This window comes from Cupressus sempervirens, chromosome 8 (assembly GCF_028749045.1).
Source record: "Cupressus sempervirens isolate cs-2001-9-10 chromosome 8, ASM2874904v1, whole genome shotgun sequence".
Lineage (NCBI taxonomy): Eukaryota > Viridiplantae > Streptophyta > Pinopsida > Cupressales > Cupressaceae > Cupressus > Cupressus sempervirens.
Window position 1 is genome coordinate 271,085,984 of NC_143125.1, and position 13,960 is coordinate 271,099,943.

The window sequence follows — 13,960 nt, forward strand, 5'->3', positions numbered from 1 at the left end:
GAGACTTGAAAAAGACTATTAGGTCTACCTTGTTAAAGGATTTGACTGATCCACCTGTTAGGATGAAATAGTAGCTGATCTTGGTTTGCTAAATGAGATTCCTTTAAGTACTAATCACCTTGCTGCAATAGATATCTCTTTGCTACTCCTTATACTATTGTAGCCTTTGTAATTCACTCTTTCTACTTTTCTTCTGAAGATGACATTATATTCACACTTGCTTTCTTTCTTGGATATGATATAATTTATTACATATATATCAATCCATTTATACAAAGTACAAAGTTGACCATAATACAAGTTAACACAACTATTACAAAGTTGGCCCACATGAAGACACTCATGTTTTGAATACTAACTCGGTGAGGTTCTGATACATGACATCCACTATCAATGCTGGGCATCGTCATGTACTTGGTAGAAATAGAAGCTCAATCCATACTAATCACTTTCAAGTAGTCTTTAACTCAATCTGCACTAGTGACTCGGTAGATACTATGCAACTTGGAAAATAAACTAAATTGATTGTTTACCATGGAAATACTAGTAAACATTATCACCTTGAGCTTGGTTAACACTGTACTCACATCACATGAACTGCGAACTCAGTAAGCGCTAAAGTACTTATATGACACTGGTAAACTCAGTTTACACTGAGATGCTTGGTTTACACTATTGATCTTCACACTGACTAAATCTACTCAGTAATAGCTGATATTTGTCCAAGGAACTCGGTAACAACTGAAATACTTGGTAAACACTAATAGCTCTACAATAAGCTTGGTAGATATATACAATCTAAATAAGTGTGTGTCACTAATAACAAACTTGACTGATATGTCAACAATCTCCCCCTTTGGCATTAGTTTCAAAAACACTTATCAGCCAAAACTAAATTTAAAAGGTTTCTTGAATACCTTATATCCATCACTTTGTGGTACTGGCTCGATAGAGTATACTAATTTTGAGATTTTTCAAAAATGGTTTTGTAAGTATATTATACATCTCCTTTGCTATATACAATATATGCTGACTATACATATCTTTCTCCCCCATTGTTTTCACAACATGTTCTCCCCCATACATATCTTTCTCCACATATATCTATCTTCTCCTATACACACATATCTCTTTCCCCCTTTTTGACACTAATACCAAAGATTTATTCTATATATGTACATGTCAATGCCATTATGAGATAAAAATTTAGAATGTACCTTGAGAATGATTGCCAAGGTTTTACCCTAATTATCTTGCAATACCTTACATGTGTGAAGTGCAATTTAGACTTCTGCTAACAATTTTATCAAATGGTCCACAATGGAGAAGTTATTGCCATGTATGAAAGTTTTTGAATGTGCAATATGTTTCTGCAGTGCATCCATGATGGGAAGAATCATATTTTGTATATCTATCAATGTGGATCTAATCCTTGCTTCTTCTTTGAGAAATTTTTCTTGCATGTTTGACAAAGATCTTATTTTCTTGAAATGTCCAGAGCTTGAACTAGGATCAAGTTGTAATTGTTGAGCACTAGCCTTTAGATGTTTATCTATTTTGGAAAATTTGTCCTTTATTTCCTTAGTAAACTTAGAAACATCACATAGCTTTCCAAAATGTGATGACACATTTGAACAAGATGCTTCTAAATTTCCCAAAATTGTAGAAATTTCTACTTGATATATGGCTATTTTCTGAGCATGGTGTTCCAACACTTTATTATCAAACTTCTTTTCTACCTTTTGCACTAGCTTATCTTATCCATTAGTATCTTCATTAAATTTTTGGACTACCTCTGCTAGCTAATACAAAATCAGCTGTGAACAGTCAACCTCAATAGCTATGGCCTCTTCCAAAATGTTCTTTCCATCTTCAATTATCTTGAATTCCTTATCTCTCTCCTCTCTTAGTCTTTTTTGTTTAGCTTTCTTCTAGAGGAGTTCACCAAATGTCTGCATTTGATCTAGAGTGAGCTTGTAAATATCCCAATTAGGGATTACTATTTCCTCATCTAAGTCTATGTCATCTTCCATTTCTTTTCTTTTCCTAAAATTTTTGTGCTTGGTTGAGCCTTGGTCTCAAATTTCCTAGCACTTATTGTTAAATTGTGGTGACTGATCAGGAAAGTACTGTACATACTTCATAAATAGTGGAGTTCGGGGCATCGGCCCGAAATTTTTTTTTTGGGCAGTAGCTAACATGGTAGCCAACATATTATGGCCGACATATGGCTGACATGTTATAACCCTAAAGCAGTTTAATACTTGTATAAAAGGGCTTAGGGTTGGGTATTTTTCATAAGGTTGTGATACAAAAATTGGTTCTTGCGGCGGTATTGAGCTGTAAGGGATTACGGATTGTAATCAGGTTGTAATCACTGGATTGTAATAAGATCAAACTTGTTGTTTGGTGGACGTAGCCCAGGGATTGGGTGAACCACATTAAATCTTGGTGCCTTGTGTTCATTTCTATTTGTTCTATTATTTTTTCTATTATTGGTTATATTTGCATGTAGTTTTTATTTCTGTTCGTGGTTTATCCTAACACTTATTGCTTGTGAGCCCAGAATAGAAACAATTGTAGACATACTAGGGCTAGTTGAAAAAATAGATATAGTGCTTATTGAAGGAATATTTATAGAAATACCTGAAGAATCCAAAATTGATGTGTTCAAAGCTATAGTATTCAAAACAGATGTAGCCAACTCAGTTAATGAAGGAGGAGTCTATAGCTCGGTAGATGAAGTGGAGGTCACTTTAGTCAATGATGTGCTAAGCTGTATAGGAGAAAAGAGTGATTGGAAATTAGAGTTGTCACTAGTGGTCACAATAAAAATTTTTGGGGTTGTCTTTGTGCTTGATATTGACACTATTTTGCTTGGGTAGTGAGGAAGTGAGGCAATGACTATTGCAGCTATCTTCACTAGGTCAGTCTCCTCATCATCTTGAGTTGCTTCCTTGATAGGCTCTTTCTCCTTGTACTCTTCATAATAAAAAATAACAAAATGTGTTGATCCTTCACCGTCCTACTTATCCTTATCTTCATCATCATCATCATCATCATCATCATCATCATCATCATCATCATCATTATCATCTTTTATATCAACAGGAAAATCGCTCAGTTTATGTAATTGATAGATATTCTTCCAAGTGTTTGTTGCATTCCTTACAACATGTTCAATATCCTTCATCAAAATTAGATAGGTATTAAACTTCAGAGTAAATTTTTCTTCATTCTTCTTTAGTGACTCTTTTACCTTTGCATCTGATATGCTCAGTAATAGATACCTCAAATTTTTTTGATATATGTCCTAGACAATTTTCATGGCAGATTCCCATCTTGGCTTGATTTTCTCCATTAAGATATTAGGGATGTGAGATATAATTTGGTCACGTGAGTACTTCCACTTACCCATTTTGTCCATGACCAAATATTCTATTTTCTTCTAGTCTACCTTAGTCCTAGTTTCATATTTCAATGCCTTAAAATTTATTGTCCCTACTCCAGCTTGAAGTTATTTTAATCTATTTTGGAAGAAGGATGGAGGTCTACTGAATATAATGTCTCCTCCTATCTTCCTTTATCTCCTTGTGAACATAGTAGTGGATGGTTTTGCTAGCTTGGTGATGATAACTCTTCCCTTTTTCTTCAGAGGCTCCTCTTTTTTAGATTCTTCTTCATCCTCTATTTCTTCATCATCCTCACCTTTTCCTTCAGTTAACAAAAGCATTGAACTTGATTTCAATTTTGCAATTCTTTTCTTTCCTTCATTGACCGCCTAAGGGAGCTTTATTTCAAGCTCAATCCTAGCGTTTACTTCATTGTATGTTCCAAAATATGTAGCCTTAGGATCAACTGGTTCATTGACAAGAGCTTCAATGATATCCTTTGTTTCATCAGTATTGACCTCATAACCAAGAGGTTTTACCCACACAATTCCAGGCCTAACTACCTGAATGTACACTTTGTCACTATCCACCATGAAACATATATCATCCTTATAATCTTCAACTAACTTCTTGGGAATTTGGAACCTATTGTTCATTTTCTCCTTAAATACATTGAAGTAGTTTTCCATGATATTATTATAATTCTCACCCATCTCAACAATATACTCATTGATTTGATAAAGCACAAGCACATCTTTTTTGTAAACTATAGTGTCTTTATAAGGGAAGAATTTTTGAACATAAAAGAATAGATAAGTTAACAAAGAACCAAAATTACATGAGTTATTCTTTGATGTCCTTATGCTTTCCATATTTTTGTTAAACTGTTTCAATAATAGATTGGCAAGGTCAAATGAAAAAAATTTCTTTACCACCTTATATGCCAAGTCTACAGCTTCACATGATGCACTGTTCAATTTGCTAGAGCTATATATCTTGTGTGCAATGATGTGAATACCAAACTTCAATTCCATATCTAAAACACTCCTTATTTTCATTCCTCTATCGTCCCATTCTACTAGGGTTTCATTTTGTCTTTTGTTAGCATTGTGAGACTAGTGATTCAATGAATCATCTTCTTTTTTATCAACATTGGTTGTTCCAACCACAACTGACCATTATGCACCCGACTGAGGATAAACCTGTTGGGACTAAAAATTGCATGCTTCATTTTTAGTCACATTTTGAAAATTTTGGAAAATCATGTCCTAAAGTGCCTTTTATGCATGTGGTCAGTTGGTAGCTTGAGGCCTAGATGGTGTTTGAGTGGCTTAACACCTTTCATTTGACATATGCATATGATCCACAATGTTATTTTGTCATCCCGAATCATTCTGTGAAGTCCCATTTTGAGCTAGTGTCAAAATTTGCAATTCTACCAAGTGTCAAATAGCGATCAGAGGCTTAGTTTGCATCTGAATATCTTTTACCCAGGACTGTGTCATGATTAGTCACTTTGGGGATGTTTAGTGTGTATAACAAAGAACCTATGTTTCAATTTTAAAGTCTTTTCGAATCCGTTTGACTAGGTTTTGCACCCCGCAAAGTTGGTCATTTACTGTTTTGTCTATTTAACTAGTTGATCACAATTCTGGGAAGCCCTGTTCGACCAATCATATCTTTGACCCAGTTGACCCAAATGAAAAAATCCTTTTTGCATTGTGTTCTAGGGGTAAGACACTTCATATGTTCCAATTTTGAGATCATGTTGAATCCATTTGATCAGTTTGCTAACATGATCAAAAACCTAGTTTGCATTGTTTTGTTACGGCTACGATATCCAGATTGATCCGTACCCCTGTTCGGCATGTTATAACTTTGATCGTGTGATTGGCTAGCCTAAATGGATTGTACCATTGTGTTGTGTCCTAGAAATCCTTGAAGTATGCCAGTTCTTAAGTCATGATGAATCCATTTGCATACTTTCTTATGTCCGTACATTTGCCAAAAATCACTTTTGGACACATTTGCCAGTTAAAATTTTCAAGTGCCTGTTTTCGGAAATTCGCCAAATGTGCCCTGTGATTCTTCATGAGCCGAAAACATGGAATTATATTCTGTTCATGGCAAAGAACTTATATCCTAGTTTTCAAAACCCCAAGTGATCAATAACCCAGTTTATAATGCCGAACCCGAGCCCAGTTTATGTTTTTTTAACATTGTTTGCCTGCAGAGTAATTGAAGTATGGATGCTCGGCACTTAAAATCTCTTGACTGGGAATCCATCATGGGTTGAAAATTTGCAGTGTGATAGAGTATGCAGGATTGAACACTCATGCCGATTTTCGTGGCTTGGTAACTTGATTGGATCAAGTTTTAATTACAACCGGCAGGCCTCCAGACACTAATTCACAATTTGTATAATTGATTAAAAGTGAGTTTAAAATAATGAATTGATGATCATTATGCATATGATTCAATCTTATGACAAAGTAAATGGTGGAAATGGTTTCTTAAAAGCAAAATACAAGGAGCATGTGAAGATTCAAGAAAGAGAGAATTTGGAAAGTGTTCCATTAAAGAGGTTTAGAGGATCACAATATGATGCTGATTTGCCGGCAATTTCAAAAGATAGTATTAATCAAGAAATTTCCACATCAATTAAAATCCACGAGCACAATGAAGCTTTTTGTTGTGAGTTTGCACATTGAATTAAGGAAAAGATTGCATAAAGGTTGCTCTCTCCCACATTGTAGTCTCAATTTGAAAGTTGCAGGTGAGAGGTAGTTTTCAACATAGAAGATGTGCTCCATGTCTGGAGAAAACAAAGAGGACAGCAGCAAACATCCACAGAGGAAGAAGCATCCACGTTTTTTAGAGAAATGAACAAATTTGTTGGTGAAACAAAGCTCAAGGTAGCATGTGATTCACGTTTTTGCAGCAAGCAATCAATAAAAGACCATATGTGCATACAAAAGGAAGCAAAAAACCCCCATTTTTCAAGCCCATGGCTTCTCTAAAGGTGCAGCCACGTTTTTGAAGGGAGTAGCAGCATTTTAAATGACCATGTGCATAAGAAATGACCATTACAATGAAAAGTCTGTAGATTCATAGCAAAAACGACCAGCAAGATGGAGTTTCATGTTTGGAATAAGAAAACTCATGCATTTAGCAATCACAGCAAACACAAAGAGCAAGAACCATTGAAGAACATTATCCCACATTGAGCAAGTGGGAAGTATTTTTAGTCTTTATATCATTTTGCACCCAAACACATAGTGTCAACAAGACAAAGCATTTTGAAAAGGCAAGGTAGGTGCACGTGGGTCCCTGTCAGCTAGAAGGAGTGAAGTAAATTTTCAAAGAAAATGCATGCCCAAATGATGACGTCAGCAGCTTATAGGCGGCCGAAAAAGTCAAAAATTCGGCAGGTCGCTATGTCGCTTGCCGGAAAATCGTGAAAAATCCGGCTAGCGACATAGCGAGGTCGCCGAAAAACTCAGGAATCCGGCAAGAGTCAACAGCCAATCAGAAAGTGACACGTGGCATTGGTCAAACCTGGAGTTGACCCGAAATTAAAGAGGTTAGAGAAAATAAAATGATTTTAAAATTTTCATTTTAAAATTATTTTTCCAAGAAACTGACATGGACTTTTTTTTTTTTTAAATAAAGTTTGAACTTCTGATATAGTTTTAACTTTTGAAAGTTCATATATTTGTGAAATATTGTCATAGAGACATAAACAGAGGCCTAATTTTCAAACGGCCATATCTGGGGAAATTTTTAACCGAATTAGGCACTCCAATATACCGTTGGAACTGGGAGAACCTGAACTTTCCAAATCTGGAGTTTTTTTTTTGCACAGGTGCTTCTTGGTTCAAGTTATAGGACAATTTGTGAAATCAAAGGCATTGGCGACAGAACAGGCTGAGTTCTTCAGTGATAATTAAGATGGGTTAGAGGATGGTTTTAGGGGTTAGTTGCAATCTTAAGGTGAAGAAAATCAATTTGAGGTTGTTTCCTTGGCTTCTTGAAATCACATTGTAACTAGTTTTTCACTTCTTACCGTGAATGCATCAAGAATCAGTTGCATCTTTTCATCATTACTTTTTCAGATATTTTGATGCCTTTGAGAGGTATAATGATGAAGATTTGATCTGCCAGTTGATAGAGAGAGGGAAGAAAGAGGTTTTTCAGTTATAGAGGATTGGATTTCAAGTGGACACCTGGCAATTGCATATCAGATCCGGAAATTCATTTCTTGCTATATCTTTCTTTCTTTCTTCACTTTTTAGGGGTTCCAGTTTTTGGGAAGAAAAAGTTCATTGCTGTGATACCATTGGGGATTCCAGTTTTTGCACTGTGAGACCGTTGGTTCCAGTATTTTGACATGTTTCCATGACTGTGACACCATTTTCTTCAGCAGAACTCTCATGTGAACAGCATTGTAGAGATAATATAGATAGTTCTGAGATATTAGGTTGTTTCATGTTTTAATTTTATGCATATGAATGTATAGTTTCAAGGAAAGGAATACATATGAGCAACAATTTCACTAGTTTTGTTTTGGTTCTTGTCTCCTGTCTCAGCAATCTGTAAGTCTTATGTGGTTTTGGAACAAAGATTTGAGACCCATTTGCATCCCTTTCAGGTTGTATGTTTGATGTATTTTGCTGTTGGACCAAAGGGCCAAGTAAATGCTCAATATGTTTAAACAAGGTTACTGGTTGTTTGAGAAGGATATTTTGTGAGAATGAGACCTAAATGAACACTGATGTCTGAATCACAAGGTGGTTGGATAGATCTAATGTCTGGGTATATAAGATACGCCCTGATGTCACAGATGTATGTTTTGAATTCATGGAATTGCCCAATGGAGTAGGCACTGATCAGTTATAGGATCAATGGTTATACTGTTGCATTTTTGAAGTTTTGTTGAATCAACATCTTTAATCAAATGAATTTCGGTTTCATGTTGAAGAGCTCTAAACAGAATGCCCTCACTCAGCTTATGAATTTCATTGTTTTGCATCTAGCTACTGCAGATATACGTTATTTCATAAGTTATTAGGAGAAATAAGGGTTTCTATCTGCTTTGCATTAGATTCAGTGTATGCTTTGACAACTGGTACCATATAAAGAATCTATAGGTCCACCCGCCTAGGTTTTGCAGAGCCTGAAGTGCAGAAGGAGTATAGCCTTATAGTTGGCCTGGTGTCTGAATGGATGTGTTGATAATGGGAGTTAGCTGCCCCTAGATGCATCTTGTTCTCATCAGGGTAATTGGAAATAGGTAACATTTTCAAACACCAACAAAACCTAATCAATGTAATTTGAAATTCATGGGGCATGTGAGGGATGCGAGTTAACACTTTGGTTTTTAGGTGCTTGCGCTTGGGTTTCAAAACTCCATTAACATACAATTTTCTAGGGCATCATCAATTTCCAATGTACCAATCTCTTGAATAACACATTTGAAATGAGTGTGAATATCATTGATTAGAAGTACCTTTGGAGGGATTTGAGATTGCACTCCATTTGGATCTAAGGTTTAGGAAATCATAGGAGTGAGCTTGAAATATGGTGCCTTCCATTCCATTCCACAAACCAACACTTACTACTACTAGATGCCATCTTCACTCAATAGGTTTTGAGAGAATTCAAAAAATTTCATCAAAAATTTGCTCAAATTGCTTAGAAGTTTTGAAGATCACACTTTGCAATAGCACTTAAAATTTCACAGTAAGAAATGACTTCAATTCCATGCCTTTTGTCAAAAAAATTCCATAAATTATTGGTACAAAAGGGAGATTGATTGACATCATGTTGACATACTATCATCCACTATTTTACATTGATTTCTTAGTGAAGTCTTTATGACTCGGTAACCATATGTATCTTCATTACTCCCAACCTTGCTTAGTAGAGTCTTTGACCTAGCCTCACTCAATAAGGAAAGTAATTTGGTAATAGTTGATGTAATTCTTACGCAATGATCCCTTTGTATCTTGAATATGGATGTGGATCTTTGTGTCCTTTTAGCTAGAACTCATTTGAACATTTTCTTTGATAGCCTAGTTCTAGTTCTCCCTTGAGAAATTAATTAGAAATGCTAGAGTCACCCAATTCTTGAGTGACTTGTCCATCATTGGTTAAACTTTAATTCTTAGTAGACTTAGGAACAAATTTTTGCCTCATCTACTTTTAGATGTTATCAACCTTTGTCTTCTTTTCCTCTTCAATTCTACCATTATTCATATAGTTCTTGGTGAGATTACCAAGTTCTGTACAAATGAAACATCTTTTAGTAGTGTCTCTTTTCCTCATATGACGTTTAACACAATTCATATGAATGTGTTCAAATTCTCCATAGTAATGACATTTGCATTAGGTGTTGTAGTCCCAACTAAATATAGCCTTCCCAATTTTCTCTATAAGATTCAATGTCTTGGTTTTCCATTCTAATGGCTTGTGTCAATATTTCTTACATTTGTGACATTTGCCTTCAAATCTTGGTCTCTCTTTACATTCGTTAGCCCTTTAACAATGTTGATTGCAATTGTAGCAATTTTCATTCAATTTTATTTTTCCATCACTCCAACATTTGTTTGATGTATGACCTATCTTACCAAAATGATTGCAGGTAGTTCTTTGGTTCTTTTGAGCTCCTTGCTTAGAAGATTCACCTTCTTCTTTGTATCCAATTCCTACTTTTTCGTTTTGTCTATAGAGATTTTTCTGATTCAACTAATTCATGTCAGCTTGGGATTTCATCATTCTTTCATTGATTTTCTTTTCAGAGTTTAAATCATTCTGCAATCTTTCATTCTCAGATCTTAGCTTCATGATTTCTTCATTTGCATTGGTGAGTTGATTGATGAAGTTAGTCTGCTAGAGGGATAGATGTTGAATCTCATTAACTTTTCCTTCCAACTCTACTTTTGTTTTTTTTTTCTCTTCCATGACTTCACATAGTCTTATTGACATAATTTCTTGCTCTCTTCTTAGTTTTCTCACTTCTTCTTGTCGTGAACCATTCTTCTGTAGGAGTTCTTTGATTGCAACATTTGCTTCACATGAGTTTCTTGAAGGATTAAAGTCTCTAATTCTTTCTTTAGTGTAGAGATGATCATTCATTTGAATTGCAAGATCTTTTCTTCTTTTCAGGGATTGGGAGAGTTTCTCCTTTTCATTCTTCAGTTGGGCAATAGCCATTTCCAAATCAAACTTCTCATTGTCAATAGCTTTTTCAAGTATGAATATCTCCATGGCCTTAATTTTTTCTCAAGTTGTTAAACTTTCTTCTAAGAACCACAAGCTCTGATACCAATTGTTGGAAATATTCAAGACTAACCTAAGTTACTGAGAGGAGAGGTGTGAATGAGTAACTTCTAAAACTTCAAAATTTCAATCCTTAATCCAATAATCGAATTAGTATTTAATTCATCACATATAATCTAACCTAATTGCATGCATAAGAAACTAAAAACATGGAAGAATTCATAACACTTTGACACAATGATTTGGTGACCCAAAAACCTTCCAAATAGAAAGTAAAACTAGGGTGGAGATGATACCCACAAAATTTAGTACTGTAGTATAAAGTTAGCCTATTAAAGCTTATAGTGATCACTTTTGATGATTTTTCCTATTAGGAGCAATAAGGACTGCTAGGCCACCTTGTGAAAGGATTTCTAAACGTAGATTGAAGTATGCACTTGGTAAAGAGATTTGAAAGAGACCGTTAGGTCTATATTGTTAATGGATTTGACTAATCGACCTGTTATGATGAAATAGTAGTTGATCTTTGATCTGCAACTTGGTCTATTGAATGAGATTCATTTAAGTACTAATCACCTTACTATGATAGATATCTCTTTGTTTCTCCTTATACTACTATAGCCTTTGTAATTCTCTCTTTCTTCTTTTCTTCTTAAGATTACATTATATTCACACTTTCTTTCTTGCTTGGATATGATATACTGCATTACATATATATTAATCCAATTTTACAAATTACAAAGTCAGCCAAAATACAAGTTAACACAAATATTACAAAGTTGGCCCACATGAAGATGCTTGGGTTTTGAAGACTAACTCAGTGAGGTTCTGATACATGGCATCCACTATCAATGCTCGGTATCATCATGCACTCGGTAGACATAGAAGCTCAGTCCATACTAATTACTAAATCTTGAACTCAGTCTACATTTGTGACTTAGTCTTGAACTAAATCTTGAACTCAGTCTGCATTTGTGACTTATTAGATATTGTGCAGCTTAGAAAATAAACTAAATCACTTGTTTACCATTACAATACTCGATGAACATTATCACCTTGAGCTCTGTTAATACTGTACTTACATCACATAAACTGCAAACTTAGTAAGCACTGAATTTCTCATCTTAGACTGGTAAATTTAGTTTACAATAAGATGCTTAGTTTACATTGTTGATCTTCACACTTACTAAATCTACTTGGTAATAATTGGGATTTTTCCAAGGAACTCGATAACAACTAAAATGCTTGGTAAACACTAATAGTTGTACAATAAGCTCGGTAGCTATATACAATCTAAATAAGTGTGTGTCACTAATTAAAAAAATGATTGATATGTCAACACATTTCTAGGCATAGATCTTTCTTCTTGAATAGAAGAAACTTTGATATCATAATTAGGCTAAAGAATTCTTAAGATTTTACTTACAATTTTAGACTCCTAGATTTATCTTCATGTAGATCTTATAAAAATCACAACATCTTTGATTCATTTTACATAATGTATAGAATTTTCACCTTCTTCTAATCTCATGTTATCATACTTACCTCTCATGATTTTAGCTTTAGCTCTTCTTACATTGTCATCTCATCCATAGAAAAGCTTCAGTTTGTCTCACATATGCTTTGTAGTAGTGTAGTTCTGAGCATCACAAAATTCAACATCAATGAGAGAAGATGCAATATCAATAATTGCACTATTATGATTCCTTTTTTCATTTATTTGATCAAGAATAAGAAAACCAATAGGTGTAACATATTCATTTTATAAACAATATTTGACATCATCACCAATACCTAAAATATGTAGCTCAATTATGTCTTGCCTATTAGAAATATAAGAGGAGTAACTGAGAGGGGAGAGTTAAACCAATTACCACAAAAGTAAATCCCAAATCTCTTATATGTTAATACAAATAAAAACTCATATTAACTATATTATAATGATACTCGACAAACACACATGCACTCAATTTACAATAATAAATGTTGTAACTCAGTAAAAATTGAAATAACTTGGAAAATTCTTATCATGAAAATATTAAGATATTATCTATCATTAATCTTACTTTAATTTAGTTGCATACACATAAAAGAAATAACATGAACACAATTGACACCAAGATTTAAAGTGGAAACCCAACTTGGAAAAAACCACCATTTTCAACTAGTTACTAATTTTCACTCTTCTAAAGTGAGCCTTGTTAGGAGCCAACCCTATTAAAGGTTACAAAACACACTATTAGGTGTAACCCTATTAGAGGATTTAATCACCCTATTAGGAGTGCTCTTGTTAGAGGTATTTAAACAATTCAATCTAGAAATGTCACCTTGTTCTAGAGGATTTACAAATAGATGTTAAGGCAAATTTATTAAGAGATTTAGATCATTGATACAATTGTTAGAGAGTAATAATGAGATGACCTAATTTTTGATGCAACTAAATTGCTAATTACATATCTCAATTCTGGTTTGTATACTTGATCCTTCCTAATCAAATGTATCTCTGCATCTCAACAAGGATATTTTTCTTATCCTTCTAATTTTCTTCCTCTAGGCATCATAAAATATTCTATTATGTTCCACATATTCAATCCTCAACTTGACCTTATATTCATATCTTACACATTGTCAAGTCATCTTGAAAACAACTTAGAATAATTAGTATTCATCTTATCAGTTGGCTAGAACCAAAAAATAAATCAATTGAACTCAATATGACAAAACAAGAAAATCCTTTGTTAGCCGACCCTGCTTGGTATATACTAACTCAAAGTGATTTTCTTGTGTTAACCATGTGAACTTGGTTAACATTGCATATTCACAATGTTACTTTGGTAACCAAGTGATCTTGGTTAACATTGGACTTCTACAATCTTTCCTTGTTTTCCCGAGTGAACTAGGTAGACACTGTCTTTTGAACTAAGAAAACTCTTGAATGCTTGGTAGACACTGGGAACTGTCTTCATTGCCTAAGTGAGCTCAACATATATTGACTAAAAAATGATATGATAATTTATGTAACATCAAAGGCAATACATAATTAACCAATTATTTCCAGGAATCTCCCTCTTTGGCATTTATGGCAATACAACATGTCATAATGAAATGAAATTTTTAAAGCAAGAATAAAATAAGGAAGATATCCTTAGTTTCTTTCAAATTCTCATCAATGAGAACTCCCTTTATCAGTGTGAACTCCCTCTACCTTTAGTTTATCCCTCTATTAGCAAAAACCTATCAACAACAATTTCTTCTGATAGAAAACCTCCCTCCTTTGACATTATACC